This window comes from Crocodylus porosus, unplaced genomic scaffold, assembly GCF_001723895.1.
Source record: "Crocodylus porosus isolate Cpor-Errol unplaced genomic scaffold, CroPor_comp1, whole genome shotgun sequence".
NCBI lineage: Eukaryota > Metazoa > Chordata > Crocodylia > Crocodylidae > Crocodylus > Crocodylus porosus.
This window is the reverse complement of record NW_017728910.1, coordinates 21,598,767-21,617,727: the sequence shown is the minus strand read 5'-3', so window position 1 is coordinate 21,617,727 and position 18,961 is coordinate 21,598,767. Positions and strand designations below refer to the sequence as shown.

Below are 18,961 nucleotides of genomic sequence, written 5' to 3'. Positions count from 1 at the left end.
CAGTACTCTTTCCTGCCATGGCAGGGGGTCGGACTAGATGATCTGCTCAGGTCCCTTCCCACCCTAGAAACTATGAAACTATGAAACTACCTACAAGGTCCCTTCTGACCCTACTTCTATGATTCTATGAATTGCAAGGCTTACTTCAGGATCCCACCTTGCTGCATAGGAGAGCCTCTGCAGGAAAGAGCCCCTGCTCAGACTGACAGCGCTGTGTCCATTTCTTAGTTTGCTGTGCTGAGGGGAAGGTTTGCTGGGGCTAAGGATTGGGAACCAGCTTCTCCCTTCCGCTCCTGTGAGCAAAGAGACTTTGGAGGAGGGAGTTAAGGGAGAGAGTAGAGGGCTGTTGTACTGAGCTCTTCTGAAGATGATCTTCTGTGGGTCCCAATACCCAGAGGTGCGGAGTGGGTCAGACTGGGGGTCCTGCAGCATCTCCCAGGCCCCTTCCCCTCTCCGAAGCCTATGTGAAAGATGCATACGAGATACTTTTCCGCTCTTCCACAGCCGCAGTGCTGTGTGCACTGTTGTGCTTCTGTCCTGACCCCTTTTCCCTCTCAAGCAGATGCAGGGTGGGGCCCCAAGGAGGGTGGGAGCACAGCCTCTGAGAACAGGATGTGGGACGGTGCCTCGGCCTTGCACTGGCTCCTGCATGGGAGAGAATTTCACCCAAGGGAACTGATGTCTCCGCTCTGCTGCACTAGTTTTATGCTGAGTTGTGCTGACGCAACCCATGGAAAGGACAAATCCCGGGGATTTCAAATGCTGGCCTGGTCACCCTGAAATCTGTAGGGAGAACAGGTCCCCTCATGTGCCTAAGTGCAGAGCCTTTCATCTGCCTTGTAGGCATTCACTGCCCCTGCCCTGTTCCAGAGGAGTTAACTACTGGCCTGAGTCTCTGGCATATGGGATCTTTAACACCTTTCGTATGGCAGGTTTGGGGGCTGGTGGGTTCGCTTAAGCCCTTCTGCAGAAGCAAACCTAAGCTCAGTGGGTGACATTGAGGGGCAGTTGCCCCATTCCCCAGATCCTACTGCGGGTGGCTGGGGTGGGGACTGTTTTAAATAGGCTCACGCGGCCTGGGGTCACCTGCGTATTTTGGCAGAGACTTTGAGAGCTAAGGTCCCCTCTGTTCTGCCTGGATATAATAGATCCTGTGGGCCTTTGGTGTGGCAGCCTTAATCGGGTTCTAGTAGCATAGCTTTAGTGCATCGTTTCCTTGGTTTTCAAAAATGCAAACTTCTCCCTCAAGGGTCCCAACAGTAGCAGGGTGTCATCCTCGTTGGGGGTGAGTCCCACTGGTAACAGCGGAGAGCTGAGGTGATGCTCGGTGTCTGGGGTCCCATTTCAGACTTGGGGGAGGATTACTCTCTCACGTCAAAGCCTACCTGCCTTTTCCCCAGTTCTCTCTTCTCACCCCGCTCTCATTCTCCTCACCTAGACAGTCCCTGGAGTGGGCAACCCATCCACATCCCAATTGCCCTACTTCCATTGTCCTTTTGTCTACTCCTAGTCCAAGACGTCTTTGCCCAAATGCTCCCTATTACCTCAGCTCCTTGCCTCAGGTCCCCAACTCTGGTCTCCTCATCCAGTCTCAGCTCTGTGGGAGGAAAGGGCATCGCAAGATGATTTTGTAATAGACCAGTCTGTAAGGGACAGTGCAGATCCTGGAGCAGCTTGGTAGGTCAACAGTCCTACTTGGCAGACCTCTCTGGAGGGGAAGGATGGCCTTGTGGTTAAAACTCAGCTGGGAACTGGGCTACCTGGGTTCAATTTCTACTTCTGCCACAGCCTTGCTGTGCAACCTTAGATGTGCTACTTTGGCCTTCAGCTGCCATCTGGGTGTGTGTAGGGGGGGACAACAGTAGGTGCTTTCTAACAAGGGGATATCCAGAATGGCTGTATAAATGATTTGAAGGCTGTTCGGCACTTAGCTGATGTGGATTTTATGCCTATCTGGGTCGGTCCTATTTGTCTATCTCTGTGTATACTAGGCAGAGCAAAATTCCCCTGTATCTTGTGTGTGAGGAGCTTTCCACACTTGGCCCTTACTTCTCTATTCACAGCCAGATGGTTGTCACCTCCTGGGCTGAATGAGAGACACAGGAAGAGGATCTGGTGATTGCTTTTATCCATTGTTGTCCCAGATTCTCATTTTAAAATATCCTTCCCTGAGCCAGAGCCTACAAGCAGGAAAAATGCATGATGCTACCCCCTGTTCCCACATCTGCCACTCTTTGATGCCCTGCATACTGAGCTAACATGGCTGAGCAACTGAAGTAAAGGGAGAAGTATAATTCGTAATGAATCACGGGAAGATTTACAGGGCCCGGGGAGGCACACAACAATTATGCTTTATTTACCAACACATTAAACAATTAGATCCTTTATTTTTACTCAGACTGAACACAAAAAGTGATTTGATAAAGTCTGTTGCAAACCTGGCGTTCTCAGATGCTACAGGAATAGGTCCATATGACACATGGAAGGGAAAGGTTGTGGGTACTCAAACAATGTAGCACTAGGGCAGCAGCCAAGATGCGAGGCTTTGTCTGATTTGCATACATTTGCATCCTTAAAATAAATTCTGATAATGAGACAGAGATTGATAGTTTGAAAGGCCAGATAGAGCTATCGACAAAAGTGGTCTGACCCCATGTATAGCACAGACCACAGACTCCCAGTCAGATACTCCTGTCCTGCATTTAGTTTGTAGCTTTCTTGGGAGATGCATCTGAATTGCTTGTCTCTGTTCTCCAGCCTTGAAAACCTGCAGTGCCTTGGCTTTTTCTTTACCCTGTTGCAGCTGCAGGAAAGAGGGAAACCAGGTGTGTTTTTCGGGTCATCTTCAGCCCTCAGCCTGCAGGCTGGATGCTCCTGTTCTAAATCAATGGCACAAAAAAAGCTACAAACCTCAGCCCAGTTCCCAGGGAGGACAAGACATCTTTAGGGAATGAGTGGGTGATTGAGTATCCCTGCCATTTCATGATGCTTGTGGTTTGGACAAGACTACTAATTCATTTCATAGGCCTAAATTCCAATCCTTACTAGCTGATAATCAGTCTTGATGGGGTATAAGCTGGTGGCTTAAGGGATATAAGACTGGGTAATTACTTGATTTTGGTGCTCAATTTTAATTGGACAAAATAGGGTCATTGGACATACCTGATGTCATTGATGATTTGGGTTGATACAGGTTGTCAAAAAGCCTCTTGATTCTGCATGGTAGTTCTTTTGAGGTCCCTAAGACATCATTTCAGGTTTGATGTTATGGGCTGTGTAGGGCACAGTAGGGCAAGCTGTGGCCTTCACTTTTACAGTGTAAATGCATAAGCCAATTGTCTGTTTGGTTAATCTCAGCCTGCAGTAGGGTTTGAAGTAGTCATTGGCATAATTCAGAGCGGCCCCTGGACTGCTCTACAACAGCAACCTTTCCTAGTGCTACTGATGGCTTGCAGTGTGCCTCAAAACAGCACCTGCCCTGGGGAACGTGTCCCGTTCCTGTGTGCCATTTGAAGTTCTTATGCACCATGAGAGCAGTTTATAGTGGAGGGAGGGTGCGTGTGTGTGTGTAATCACTTCCTTGGCCAGCACAAGTGCCCGGAGGAGTTTGATATAACATAAGCAGCGCAGTCCTTAAAACAGGTGATGTGGCTGACCTTGATAGGCTTAGAAAGTGGGTGGATAAAAATCTGATGGCATTCAATATGGACAAATGCAAGATACTCCACCTCGGGGAACTTGTAGCATGCTTATAGGCTCAGCAGTGCTACACTTGCTAGCACCAAGGCTGAAAGGGACTTGGGGGTCATGACTGACCACAAGATGAACATGAGCCATCACTGCGATGCTGCAGCTGGTAAAGCGAAAAAAACCCTGGCTTGCATCCATAGATGCTTCTCAAGCAAATCTCAGGATGTCATCCTCCTGCTGTACTCAGCCTTGGTGAGACCGCAGCTGGAGTATTGCATCCAATTCTGGGCTCCACAATTCAAGAAGGATGTGGAGAAGCTTGAGATGGTCCAGAGGAGAGCCACGTGCATGATCAGAGGGAGGAAAACAGACCTTATGACGAGAGGCTGAGAGCCATGGGATTCTTCAGCCTGGAAAAGCACGGGCTCAGGGGGGACCTGGTGGCACCCTATTATTATATAAGGGGTGTGCATCAGGATCTGGGTGAACGCCTGTTCACCAGAGCACCCCAAGGGATGACAAGGTCCAATGGTCACAAACTCCTCCAAGACTGTTTTAGGCTGGACATAAGGAAAAACTTCTTTACTGTCCTAGCCCCAAAGGCCTGGAATAGACTGCCGCCGGAGGCAGTGCAAGCACCTACTCTGGACACTTTTAAGAAACATTTGAATGCCTATCTTGCTGGGATCCTTTGACCTCAACTGACTTCTGCCCCTGGGGCAAGGAACTGGACTCTATGATCTCCCAAGGTCTCTTCCAGCCCTAATGTCTATGAAATCTGTTCTATACTGCCTCTTTGCATCTGCTGCCAGGTCTTCAGAAACCCTGTTATGGGCTGTCCCTGGGTAATGGTAACATGGGAGCAAAGGCTGTTTAACTGTTAAGCATTTCAACTGCTGCTTTTCTGCAAAGGGAGTAATTTAAGCAATGAAACTGCCCTGTTTTGATGGCTGGAGTCTGGAAACAGCAGGGCTAAATGCAGCCCTGGTGACTGCAGAGGCATTTCCCATTGGCCTTGGTGGGGTTTGGACTAGCTTCTGCTGGAGCTGATTTTAACTCCAGTCTTTAATGTGGGAGTGGTTGAGCTCTGGACAGCCCCAGCTAAAAATGTTAGCTGCAGGAAAATCCTAGTCATTATCCAAAGTCTGTGATGTCCTCAAACTGCCAGTCAAGTGGTCAGAAAGCTGCCAAACTCCAGAGATGAGAAAAGCAGAGTTAATAAAAAGATTTGAAGACTGGATTTAAAGTTGCTTGTTAAAGCATCTCCTTGGGAGCTGACCTCTCTGAATCCTGTTCCTGGGTCTGCAGCTTACCTGTGGTGTGGTCCAAGCAAGTCATATAGAAGGAAGGACTGTCCTGTTGTTAAGACTATAGTTTATGATTTTGGGTACTTATGTGCATTTCCCCACTCTGCTACTGACTCTTTTTGTGACCTTGGGCAAGTGATTCAGTCTTTCTTGAGTCTTGGATCACCCTCTGACTCTGAATACCTCCTAAGGGGATTCTGCCATGCTCAGATACTACAGCGAGAAGAGATGTAGTTAGGGCTTGACTTCTTAAGAAGTACTTGAGCATTTCCAACCCCAAGTGAAACTTGAAGGAGCTGTGTACTTGGCACTTCCGAACAATCACAGGAACATAGTGCTGGAAGGCCATCCGAAGTCAGCCTGCCCCATGCCCTCCTATTGCAGGCAACTCTGTCCTACAATCCCATTGACACATATATCAAAACCTGGTTTTCCCCCATCCTAGTTCCTGTCAGCAGGATGGTCCAGAACCTTAATGCCCTGAGAGTTAAACACTTCCCCTCTCCCCACTGTTTTCCGGGCTAAATTTACTTCTTTGTTCTTTGTTACTTCTTTGTAGCTTAGTTCTCCTCCTTTCCTGTTGTCTACCCACCTGGAGTATCCCTCTCTCAAGTATGCTTTTATATCCGTCTCTTGTTTGATTGGCCCAGCATCCCTTTGTTCATCCTACTAGGCCTTTTCAGCACCTGTTCTTGAGTGTGGGTGACTAGAATGGTGTGTGGTATTCTCGGTGACGTCTCCTGAGCACTTTGAGCACTGGCACTAATGCTTCTGTATGTCTAATGCAAATAATTGACCTGATGAATCCTAGAATTACACTTGCATTTTTTGTGGTCCCATCACACTGGCAGCTCACAGTCATCCTGCCATCAAGTAATACACCCAGGTTATTATTTTCTTCTGTCCTTTGCAGCTTCTGAGCCCCCAGCATAAAGTAAAAATTATTGCCATTGGTCCCTCTGTGCACAAACTTTCACTTTATACTATTACATTTCATCTGCTTTTCTAATTGTCTACTTTTCCAGGTTGTTAAAGCCTTCCGCATATATAACATCGTACTGATAATGTCTCCCAACTTCATCTGGTCAGTAAATTGCGTTAGTAAATAGCAGCGAGCAGCAAAAATTCCTGTGAGTGATATCTTTTATTGGGACAGCTGGTTGGATTGACATAACAAGCTTTTAGGTATTACATTACCCTTCTTGGGATTCATAGTACCCCAGGAAGGGTACTGAGATACTGAAAGCTTCCTTATACCTATCCAGCAATGCAGTTGGCCGATAGAAGATATCACCCACGCAAAATCTTGCTTCTTGTTTATTTCCTGGACCGTCATGGCAACATCAGCACATCAACACTACTATTAGTAAACACCTACTTTCTGTGCCAAGATCATTCATGAAAATCTTTAAGTACCAAGGCCAATGCTTGGACAACTCCACAGGCAATCTCCCTCCAGCCTGATAGATCCCATTTCAGTACAGCGGCTACATCATTTCCTCTGTTGCCAGTTACTTACTCTTTTCCAATTATTGTATCGATGTCCATCTTCTCTCAGCTCATTTCCCATGTGGCACTGTGCCAAATGCTATACTGAAATCCAATTAGACTAGACCAGATCTTCAGTGTCTAAAATGCCCATTCTTTATCAAAGAAAGCTATTAAGGTAGTCCAGTATGATCTACCCTCCATAAACCCATATGCCATCTGGTCCTACTTTTCTTTTCCCTCCAAGTCTTTTTCTTGTCCTCCAAAATTTGTTCTAAGTCCTGGCATACTACTGAGGCCTGGCTAACAAGCCTGTATATTGGCCAGTTGGGGTGTCGCATACAGTATGTCTTTCCTAAGCCCCCCTGCTCCTTCTCTCAGCCCTCACTCTTCAGCTCTCCATCCCCACTCATGTTCACACATAGCAACCCTGGAAATACTGTAATGGCTGCCCCAGGGCACTGCCAGAAGCTGCTGTTGTTGCTGTGTTTTCCTCACTTAAAAAAAATCAAGCCCACAGTGTGTCCTGTTGAGCCCCTAACCCAGGGGTGGGCAATTACTTTGGGCGGAGGGCCGCTTACTGAGTTTTGGCAAGCCTTCAAGGGCCACATGACAGGCAGCCGGGGCAGATAAATATTATTTTTCTAAATTTTTAGGGGCCCCACAGGCCAGATCCTGGAGGGCTGCATCTGGCCCGCAGGCTGCATTTTGCCCACCCCTGCCCTAACCAGTGGGAACCCCAAACTGATTGCTTCTTTTGAACACCTTGTCTTTACCCTCAGCATTTCAGTTGATCTCCTATTCAGTGGATAACACTTCACGACTTCATAGGGGGTCTTTCCTAGCTATGAGCACTTGGCTGGAAAGCACCAGAAGGTTACAAAGCAGGATTGAAGCCTCATTCTAGTTCAGCAACGTAAATGCAAATCCTTTGAGAACAGAGTCCATAAATGGATGTGTGATACAAATAGATGTACCTTAAATGGATTTATTAAGTTAATCTATTCTGGCCAGCAGAAAGCATTTGCCTCCAAGGCTCCTGTTAGACTAAGCATTACCTCTTATCTTATCAGAACCGGGGGCTGAATTCTCAGCTGGTATAAATCAATCTTGCTCTATTGAAGCCGATAGAGCTGCACTGGTTTTACACTACATGAAGATGCTGCTTTATGACTCTCTACAGATGCTGACTGAAGAAGGACACACACAGGGTTGCTGTTGTATTCAGCACAAAACTTGCTAGTGGGTGCAGAGAGGGTAACAAGCATCCTTCCCTTATTGCACTGCTGTACCTGACTACAGGCAGGCTACCAAAAATGTTGGGGCACATCTGAGGAGGCCTTCTTTAAAAACGTGGCTTAGCTACTCCTTATTTACACCAGTAAGCTTTGACTCATTTGTATGGACTAAAGAACTGAAAAGAAAACTTTTTTTTTTATCACAGAAAAGTAGAGCTGGAAGGGACTCCCCATGTCATCTGGTCCCAGCCCCCTGCTAAAGGCAGGATTGTCTCAGACTAAACCATCCCAGCCATGCCTGTCCAACCTGTTCTCGAAAATGTCCAAGGATGGAGATTCCACAGTTTCTCTACATAGCCTGTCCCAATGCTTGACCGCCCTCTTAGTCAGAAAGTTCTTCCTAATCTCCAACCTACACGTCCCCTGCTGCAGTTTGAGGCCCGTGCTCCTAGTCCTGGCCCCGACAGCCCCAGAGAAGCCCATCTCCATCCTCTCTGTAGTCACCCTTCAGGTATTTGAAGACTGTTATGAAATCCCCCCTCAGTCTTCTCTTCTCCAGACTACATAACCCTAGTGCTTCAGCCTTTCCCCTTAAGACTTGCTTCCCAGGCCCCTAATCATTTTTGCTGCTCTGCGCTGGACTCTCCAATCTGTCTACATCCTTCTTGAAGTGCGGGGCCGTATACTGGACACAGTACTCCAGGTGATGCCTCTCCAGTCCTGAATAGTGCCAAAGAATCTCTTCACTTGATTTGCAGGTGACACTCCTGTTAATACAATCCAGTACACCATTGACTTTTTTGCAACAAGAGCACACTGTTGGCTCCGATTCCCCTTACAGTCCACTGTAACTTCCAGGTCCTTCTCCAAAGTACTGCACCCTAGCCAGTCATTCCTCATCTGTATTTGTGCATGCAGTTATCCCCTCCCAAGTTCAAGGGCTTGTCCATGTGGAATCTCATCTGATTGACTGCCGAGCATTTCTCCAGGCTATTCGGGTCATTCTGGATCCGAGCTCTGCCCTCCAGAGTGTCTGCAACTCCACCCAACTTGGTGCCACCCACAAATTTGCTAAGTGTTCAATCAATCAATCCCATCATCGAAATCATTAATGAAGGTGTTGAACAGTACCAGACCCAAGACAGACCCAGTTCCCACCTTATGAAGACAGTCATATTGGCTGCATCATGTTGTATTTAAGAGGGATATTTAAGAGGTATGTCGGCTGGGCAACTCAAACGTGTGGTTAGATTGGGCTATATAGGAGGTTCTCTTTTCCCTTTGAAATCTGACAGGAACAGAGCGACCCTTAAAGGCTGGATGCATTCAGAGCATTAATATCATCCCACAGCAAACAGCTAAGGGTCCATCCAGCCTGGAGTTTGCTGCCTGTCCTGTAGTAGCTAGTACCGGATGTTACAGAGACAGGAATATTTTCCCCTTCCCCCCTGTCATTGTACCTTTAGTGGATATTTTTCGCTGACCAGCTAGAAATCAGCACGTGCAGAGGCAGGACTATCAGTAGCCTTTTGAGGTGCTATTTTTATCCATGATCTGATTTCAACCTTCCTTGAATCTAATTTAAACCAGACAGCACAACAGAACAGGCTGCGCCTACCATGGACCATGTAGAATGGGGAGGCTGCTGATCTGCAGAACACAGTGAGGGTGGAAAGGCTTTGCAAGGGTCCTCATTAGAGAGGTGCTACCAAAATTATTGTTGGCTTTCCACATTGCCAGAGTTCTGGTTGCAGGGAAGGGGCTGGGAAAAAGATGGCCCCAGGGCAAGGATGTTAGCCTGGGAATCAGGAGACTAGGTCCAGTTCCCTGCTATGCCACAGCTTTCCTGCCTGACCTTGAGAAAGTCTCTCTGTTTCCCAGTTCTGAGATGAAGGAGAGCATTGCCCTACTTCAGGAGCCCTGTGAAAAGAAGCAGGTGCAAGATCTTGAATGGGATTCTGTGCTAATGGGGACTATATGCATACCTTGATAAAGGGGTGCTTCCTCCCCTGCTAAGGAAGGTGGAGTCCTGAAGTGAAGAGGCCAAAAACCACATATGGTACCATCTTCTCTAAACCTCTGGAGCCTTGGTGAGGACAGTATGAAACACTGTCATTTTTCAGTCTCCCAAAGGGCGGGTGCCAGGACTCCAACCCAGCTGGAAATGAAGCACCTCTAGCACTTGCCAAATCAGTGTCTGAGTGGTCAAACCCAGCTGTGACTCATGCCAAGTTTCTCTCCTGCAGCAGGGGCTGCAAATACTTGTACAATGAGCGATTCTGCTTTTGAGCTTTTATTAGACCCTAAACTCCAAGTTGAACTTGGGGAAGGTGGGGAAAATCTTTGCAGACCCTGCTGAAATGGGCAAGCTTTGCACAATTCTGCACAAAGCCATTTATGTACAAAAAATAACTGCAGAATATATGGACTACGGAGGGCTATGCTAGAGGCGCTGTGATGCAGTGGTTGGATCACAATGCTCAGGCAATTCCAGTCTTCGGTTTGTGATATTATGAGGTTTACTTGAGACTGCTTCAAGGAAACGGGTGCAGAGAAGCTAAATATTACAACCAGGACTAAATGGCAACTCAGTGGTTGTGCACAGGGGCTAAGTACTGGCCTCTGAACTCTCTCTACATGATGCCCTCAGGTCTCCAGAGCTCTGTCAGTGCTGTCCACTTCTTGCAGTGAAGTCTGGGCAACCTCAAGGAACTTATGGTAGTTAGGAATGCATTTACTCAGGGGGCTGTGGCCCTGGCCCACTGCACTACCCATAACCTGTTCCCAGATACTACATGTACCCACCTTTCCCTTGTACCCATCTGTTGTTGCCCATTTATCCCTCTTGGATGCTAAATTCTTCAGGGTAGCAGCACTGTTTCACTATATGTGTTTAATGCAATGAAGCCCCTATCCTTATCTGATCTTCTAGGCTTGGCCACCATGTAAAACAGCAGTAACTTGGCAGCCCAACCTTGCACCTGGAGCTGTTTTAACTTTGTGCCACCATCTTGGGCATTTCTTGGGTATATATCTAGCTCATCTTATGAAGGTTCCCCTTCCCTCCCTGACTTCCAGCCACCTTGTTAATCTGCCATTGTTGCTTAAAATGATAGGGCAGGTGCTTGGCAAATCCAGATGTTTTCAGGATTTTAAATCCATTTGTCCCAGTGAGGCTGCCTGTTTATCCTTCTCAACCTCATCTTTGGCAGCTGGTCTGTGGAGCATTGTAAACCCAAACTGATAGGGCCTGTATTGCAATGACCGTGAGCAACCAAAACTGCTTTGCCTGTCATGGGGAAATATTCCTAAGCAGATCAGTGTAATGGGATTTTGGACCTGATATGATGTCAGGCATTCCTGGAGTTGTATGCTATATTGCAACACAGAGAGACTGAAATAATGCGGTACCCTCCCCATTACTGCCACCAGTGAAGATAGCTTTTCATTCTTCTCTCTCAGATCTTCAGGCCTTAAAACAATGGTTGAGGCAGTGATTTTTTTGTTCACAGTAGGAGGATCCTGCTTCGTGGTTAATAACCAGATTAACTGGAAATTCAATCAGTGGAGCAGAATAAAAAAAAGAGGAATGTTTTCCTGTTTGTAAAGGTCTGGCCTGAGCCCTGGGATCAATATCTTTGTATAGAACCTAAAAAAGATTTGGATTTAATCACAGAAACACTTCCTCACTGGAAGAGCTGTCAGACAATGGAAAAAGCATCTTAGGGAAGCTGTAAAGTCTTCTTTACTTGCGATTTACAAGTAGAGGTTCGGCTTGCATCTCTCTGGGATAGTACAGGAACATGATGCGTCTGTGTTGGGGAGGGGGCTGGACTTGATCCCCTGGAGGTCAAGTCCCCTCCATCCCTATGATCCTAGGGGTTTGTGCCAGTGCTGAGCATTGTGCTTATATGAAAAGGAGCTGGCTTTTCTACCTACTAAAATGAGCAGTGGTTTATCAGAGTCTTGGTGGGGAAGCCTGAAGAAGCCACGAAAAAACATTGCTCTTCCTGGTCTATAGTTCAACCTGTTCTAATATCGTTAACAAATAATTCAGAGGGCAGATAAGCACAACAGTGAAAAGGGTGAAATCACACAGAAATGTTTAGTCAGGGGACTGTTTTGGAAGGTGGAGTACAAGTCTCTTTGCCTTCCGTATAAATACATCTCCTTTTCTTAATAGAAATGATGAACTCAGGCGATTTATGTGTCTCGGGCCTGCAAAAATTCATCTTGCCCATCAAGGGAGAGTGAGTTGCCTCTCTTTTGTCCTTATAGTTGGATTAAAAAAAAGTTGATTTTATCCTTCTGATCAGGCCTACAAGAGGCTATTTAGTAGTTGACCCACTGGAGTGCTGTGCGAGGCCCTGCAGGAGGCAAGAAATGAGAACCTATTCCCCACCCTCGATTGTTTTAAGTTAAGCACATAAGGATAAGTTATGACCCTGAGGTAATTAATAGTGTGTTCCTGCCACCACACTTGCACATGTAGCAAAAGGAGGTCTCATCAGCTGCAGTTTTCTCTCCTTGCTGTTGCCCAAGATTCTCTTGGGCACATGAGTGAAATCCTTGTGCCTCTAAAACAAGCAGGCACAACCTCCTCACTTGGTCCATTGTTGCCACAGAATTGTATCAGCTTTTCCTCCCCAGAAAAGATCCCATCTGCTGTGTGAATCCTGTTGCAAAATGCATAGCAGATCAAATCAAGCTGTATTCACTTGGAATGGGGGCGCGAAGGCAAACAACGGTATCTCCAGGGATCAGTGGTAATGCACATCAGTGGGAAGGATCAGACTTACACACACTGAAAGATTTTTTGGTCCGGTGCTGTGGTTTGCAGTGGTCCATTGAAATGCAGCTACTGCACTCCCCGCCCTCCTTCCCAGGGATGCTCACTGACGGAGCGTGGAGGCCCATGCAGCTACACCACTTTGGTACATCGCCCTCAGGGATGTCCACACTGATGATTTGCTCTTAGTCCAGTGTTCCCTTTTCCACTAGACAGACCCGTCTCCAAGGGTATCTTACATGTGCAGGTAAAGGGATAAGATAAGATACATGTGTAAGCAGAGGAGCTGGTTTTATGGGTTACACAGTGTTGTTTGTCAGCATAGGAAGAGCATCTGGGAGATAAAGATAGGGAAAACAGCCTAGTCGTTGGAGCTGGGGGCTAGAAGGCAAGACTTCTGGGTTCTGTCCCAGCTCTTTGTTGGCTTCTGATTTTGATGCTGGGAAAATCACTTTGCCTCTGTGCTGCTGGTTCCCCTTTTATGTTTAGATGCTGAAAATTATATTTATGCTAATGTAAAATAACTATCACTTGAATATTTTTCCTTGTAGGAGGTTCCTGGTGGGAATCCCTACGTGCGGCACAAACATGAATCTACTAATTAGGTCTTCCAGCGAGGCACTGTCCCCATTTGAGCACTGGGGAAACAGGAATGTGACTTTCCCACTCAGTAAACTTCCAGCAGGCCCACCTATGCAACACAGATATTATTCAGCAGTGGTTGTAGCAGTGGTAGCCCCAGCACCAGGTGGGGGCTGTATATGAGCCAACAGTGTGCTCTTGTTGCTGCCGCGGCTGCCTGACCAGGCAGGGCTCAAGCCACTATGGGCTCTGTGCCCCCGGCTACAGCAGAGGCAGAGCTGCAATGGAGGGTAAGGGCAGTAGGGGCTGATGCTGTGGAGGGCCAGTGGCTACAGCTCTGAGTCCAGGTCAGTTGGCCTGCCCCCACCACCTTGTACTCCAGTCCAAGACAAGGGTTTTTTTCCCCCCTGTGTTGAATGGGGGGAAAAAAACCTCATCTTGGATTCAGGTAAATACAATCACAGAAGTGGTTTCACAGCTTGACAGAATGGTTGGGCTCCACTGTCCAGGCTGAGTGAAGCTCCAAAGTAATAAACTTGAATCAGTAAGTACATGTAGATTTAAGACTTCTTTGCATTTTAATAATGAGAGACTTCATTAGAAAACCGTCTCTGAAGCAGTATTACTAGCAACCATGCTTGCTGTGATCTCATGGAATTGATGCTCAGTGATACTGTAATTGTATTCGAGGCTCCTCTTTCTCTGTTCTAGCTTGTACTGGCTATAAATTAATGATAAGTCATTCAGGGCATGGGCTGTGCCTGGGTTCATGGCTTTCTTTCTAAATGACAGAGTCATGTAAACTGATAGGGGACGGCAAGTAGAGAGAAACAAACACATCAATAAGCCTATCAAAGTCTTAGCCAATTGCAGCGGCAAGCTTTCTGCATGCTATGATGACCCTGAATGAACCGAAGTGGGATAAAGTCACCAGCCTGGATTGAAAGTCTACGAGCCAAGCTGGATACTGGCAGACAAACAGTGAGAGCAAATTCCTGATGAGATTCCTCTTGGCTCAGCAAATGGCTTCTAGGTGTCAGAAATGTGGTCAACAGGTGCTCAGGTACCCACCCTACACTCTGGTGCGAATAACGGAAGGAGAAATGAGGTCCTACTACGATTTCCTGGGGAAGTGCATTGGACTTGAGTGCACAGCAGGGAAAGGTACGTACAGCTTCTTTGATGGGGGAGGAGGGGAGATCATCTCTGCTTAGTAGTGGTCCTGGGAAATTGTCTGCAAAGAAATCTTGAATGTTCTTGATGGGGCTCTTGAGTCTCTTCCTAATGCTTGCTGCTAAGAAGCAGCTCTAAATAATTATGAGAACCGGCCTGATTCTGATCTTAGTTGCCAGGTGTCCGGCTCCACTGATCATGGCAGATATTCAAGACCTTAACAAAAATAACCATCAGACCTGACATTCGTAGAAAGTTAGAAACCTACTGGGGGGGTGTCTCTGACTGGCCTGAGAATGTGTGTGCACAACTCTCTTGTGAAAACTGGTGGGAGGCAGGAGACTCACCTCCATGACCTGGAAGACGCCTTCCAGAGCCATGTGCTGAATAGCAGGCCCTAGGTCGATTATCTGAGGGACACTGTCACGATTCTGATTTCAGTAGGCCAAAAATGAACCTAGTCTAAACTCTCCCTCCTCCCATGTCCTGTATGATTCTGCCTGGCTGAGGCATGGGATAGCATTTTACTTTCTTTCAGCAGAGAACTCACAGCGCTGTTCTCTGCCTCAGTTTCCCCGTCTCCAAAATGGAGCAAATACTTTCCGCAATAACCGTGTCACAAATGAACATTTCTAGCATGCCAGAAGGCCTAGGGATGAAATAGCTGAAGATGTGGGGAGCTGCGTCCTCCAAACAGCTACCCAAATAAACTCTGGTTTCTCTCTGCATCAAAATTAGCAACATCAGGCTTCAAAAAATCCTGGGTTAGGCCCTGAGCAATGGCACAATCCTGATGGCATCAGTTATTATTATCATGGTTATGATCATCACAATTATCTTCATAATTGATAACAACAGAAGCTTTCTGTTGTTGTTGCTGCTGTTATTTATGCATTTACCTTTATTAACCATCTTAATTTTAAGTCTTTGGTGCTCACGTTTTATCGGCAGCCATAAGGGGTAAAAGCTTTCCTAAAAGAAAAAGGTGATGAGAGTTTCTCCCCTCCTCAGTTGACTCCTGGAGCTGGGGCTTTAAAGAAAAACATTTCCATTAAACGCCAAGACTTGTTGCATTACAAACTTCTGCATTTGAAACTGTTCTGCGCTGCCTAGGACCCAGGGAGACTTTTGCCGGATGAGGTCTGTACCGCAGCAGCAGAATTGCTGTATTATTTTTTCCACAAGTCACAACATGAGTGGAAGTGAACAGCTGACATTTTCTGAAGGAGGCCTTGAGCCCAACAAGGCTGAGAACCACTGTGTTGGTGTAGCTGTTAATCATTTTCTTCCCTGTAAGTAAAGAGGATGCTATGAGAGTTTTACCATGGTTACAGTTCCCAGGGAAACCCGTCCAGGCCTGGCTCATTCAGAGCAAATACCTGTGGGAAGTAAGTCCCAGAAAAATCATTCACTCTAGTAGAAGAGAGATTGTGCATTTAATACTGACTGGCTTAGATGGAATTAACCCCTTTGATTCCTTCAGCTGTGGGAGGTAAAAAGCATCTGCTCTGCTGCCTTTTGGACTGGGCACCTTATAGGCAGGTTGCCACACGAGATATCACTAGTCCATTGCAATGCAGAGGCTACAGGAAGACTGTGAGCAAAGCTGCTATTAGGGAGCCTGTTCGGGCCAGGTTTTCTTCAGCTGCCTGTTTCTGTCTTCATTAGGTTAACTTGAGACACCATCCAGCACCTGCTCTGCACTAAACCTTTAAAGTCAAATGATGCTCAGATTGAGTAAAGCAACGGTGCTCCTTTGAAGTCAATACTATGACCATTCAGACTAGTTGAGATGCTGGCCCACTTAAATTGCAAACATTCAGGTGGCAAGAAGCTAATGCTGAAGTGCAGGCATCTGATGGAGGCATCTTTATTCAATTATGCAAAAGAAAAACATGTTGTGACACTTATAATGAGGCAGGGAAGATGGAAAGGGAGAAAACTGTTTAGTAATGACAGGACCTGGGTTGTGACCCTGGGCCTGCCACAGGCTCACTCTATGACCCTGGGCAGGTCACTTGACTTTGTTTCTGCTTCCATTTCCTCATTTGCAATGATGCCTTCTGCCTTCCAAACCCCTGAGTACTTCTGAGGAGAGGTGGTAAGGGATCTTACTGCAAAGCTGATGAAATGGGGCATTTAAGTTAGTTATTTTTGCATGTTGTCAGGATGCCCAGGAGCCCCATTTGTAGACCATGGCCCCACTATGCTAGGTGCTGCACAAACCAGAACAAAAAGATAAAGTCAGCCCCAGAGAGCTGCCAAGCTCCTGCTACTGTCCTCGGTGCCCTCCTCAGCAGAGATTTTTTTCTGAAAAATTCCTTGTTCCTTGCATGGTTACTTACTTTTCCCTGCAGTGGCTGCATTGAGTGGGATGACAGTAGAGGGCCATGGCTCTTTCATACCATTAACCTCCATAACGAATTACCTTACCTACTGCCTTTTGGTCTCTCTCTCTCTCTCTCTCTCTCTCTCTCCCCTGCTCTCTCCAGGTCTCTTCAGCTCTGTCTTTTCTTAACATTTAATATAGAGAGATGGAAAAATGCATAGCTGCGGAGCAGGAGGGAAGTGTGGGAATTCTGCAGCAAAGTGGGAGTGTAATACCTGAGACAGCAGCTGCTGTCGGATGGGCTGACGGACTTCATACAGCACACATACCTTCCCACCACAGAAAGCCCGTACTTCACATGACGGTGTTGTTGGTCCTCCTGTGTGTGGGGACTGGGTAGATGTGACGTGTAAATTTTGATCCCAGTTTCCTGTGGGCCTGCATATAGGATGCCTGCCAAAGGATATGGAAGTATCTGAAGCCCCAGGCTGGGATGGAGGATACTTCCTGGTAGCAGGGCCACGTATGGTTCCTGAATGATTCAGATGGATTTGGACCTGATCTGGCTAATTTGACCTGGGACATGAAAATTTTTCTTAAAAAACAAAAACAGCGTGCCTCAGTTTCTATCAGTTTCTCTATCAGCTGCATTAGTGCTCCGTCAGTACATGGGCATCGTGAGGCATTGGGTTGTTGCATGAAGATCTGACTTGCAGACCCCTGCTAGACTGAGCTATAAAAGCAGGAGGGTTTAGCTTAGTTGTTAAAAGTCAAAAGCCCACCTGAGCCCAGCGTGGCTAAGGTAGGCCAGTTTCTGGAGCCAGCTGCACACCGGTAGATGCTAAACGATCAGGTACACCCTTACAGGTAGGCTGACTGGGAACAGCCTTTACTGGGGGTCTGGAATGAAGCATGAAATCACTCTTGGGTCTGAAGTGAGGCATCTTCAGTGCTGGGCCTCCTCACCCCTACTGCTCCATGGGTTCCCAACCACTGCGCAAACCCCGATCCCACTGAAGTCAGTGAGACAGTGGGTGACTGGTTGCTGCCAGTGAGGTCTGGACATGGGCAGTCTCTGCCTGCCTCCTCCTGTGCTTGCTGACCAGACCCCTAGTGCCCCTAAGTGCTCATCTTGGAGCGCAGTGTTTGTGATGTTTTCTCCATCATTTGATCTCCAAGTTTCTCAGCCCCTGCAAGAGCCAGTCGAAACACCCCTAGCCCAGAGCTAACCCAGCATCAGAGCTGAAAGAGGATGTGAATATTCACAGGGAGAAATGCTGCAGGACTACAATGTGGGGTAGCAAGGGGATCCAGCAGCTACAGCTGTGCTGTTGCTGAGGGCACTGCCATTTGCTTGGTGCGGGGGCAGCCTGTATTCATTCTTCCTTGTCACATGCCAGATAGGAGCAGACAGCCTGACACAGGGTCTCTGTATCCTTTGTGATGTCCTCAACGCCAGCCTTAATCCATGCCTGGTGTAATCAAAGGGATTAACCGAGGGTGAACTGAGCTCCCTAGGGGTATCTGGCTATATGTGTACCTAGTACATCCTGAGTTAGGATGCCTGTAGTGCCAGTCGATGGAGATATCTCAGCTGGCAGTGATGGGTTTCTGAAACAGGTAGCAGCTAACCAGGCTTATTGCAGAGTCTGGATCACAGTGCTTCAGGTCCTATTTTTAAGGGACTGAGCCAGTACCCTGACTCAAGTCTGCCGCCTGTGGGAATTATCTCTGAGTGAGTACAGCCATGTTGTAAGGGCTTCCCCACTCCTGCGCAGTGAGATAGACAGTGAGCTGAAGAACCAGGTCTTAGATATAACAGACTCCCGCCCTTCCTGGAGCAGGCACAGAAGGGAAGGTGTGACACACGGAGACCAGTGAACGACAATATCAGCCTCCTGGGTTTAATATGCCACTGCTACTCCTTTGAAAAGCAGCTTCTGTCCATTGGGATTTGCTTTGTAGTTATCTGGGCTGCATCCAGGAGGCGTGACTAACTGAGGCCAGGAGCTGCTGGATGGCAGGCTGAGAAGTGTGTAGCGGGTACAGCCAGCCCCAAACCAGCGTCTATGGTGGCACTCTCCGTTGCTGCTTGAGAGCTACTTGAAAGAAGAGACTGTACGGTGCTGAGAGCAAATGCAGTCCCTTGCAAGGGAACAGTTTTCCCAGGCACTGGCTTGAGCGCCTTTTCTGCTGTGACAGGGAGGGGGCACTCTGAGGTGCTCTGGGTTAGAGTAAAAGGCAGTCCAGGGGAGAGAGACCTAACGGTGGGAGTTTACTATAGACCTCCCAACCAGGGAGAAGAGCTCGACCAGGAATTCTTAGGTCAGCTTACAGAGGCAGTGAGGGCTAAGGATGTGGTCAT

General features: G+C 47.4%; 1 protein-coding gene and 1 long non-coding RNA gene across 2 annotated transcripts in view; both read left to right on the top strand.

Annotated features, from left to right (window-relative positions):
• MCF2L2 (MCF.2 cell line derived transforming sequence-like 2) overlaps positions 1–18,961 on the top strand; it is a 268,026-nt gene that overhangs the window by 21,652 nt on the left and 227,413 nt on the right.
• Positions 16,852–18,961, top strand: part of LOC109308476 — a 7,621-nt gene continuing 5,511 nt past the window's right edge. Inside the window, exons 1-2 of the long non-coding RNA XR_002100624.1 lie at positions 16,852–16,862; positions 17,796–17,798. This is a non-coding gene — a long non-coding RNA (uncharacterized LOC109308476). The remainder of the gene's footprint in view (positions 16,863–17,795; positions 17,799–18,961) is intronic.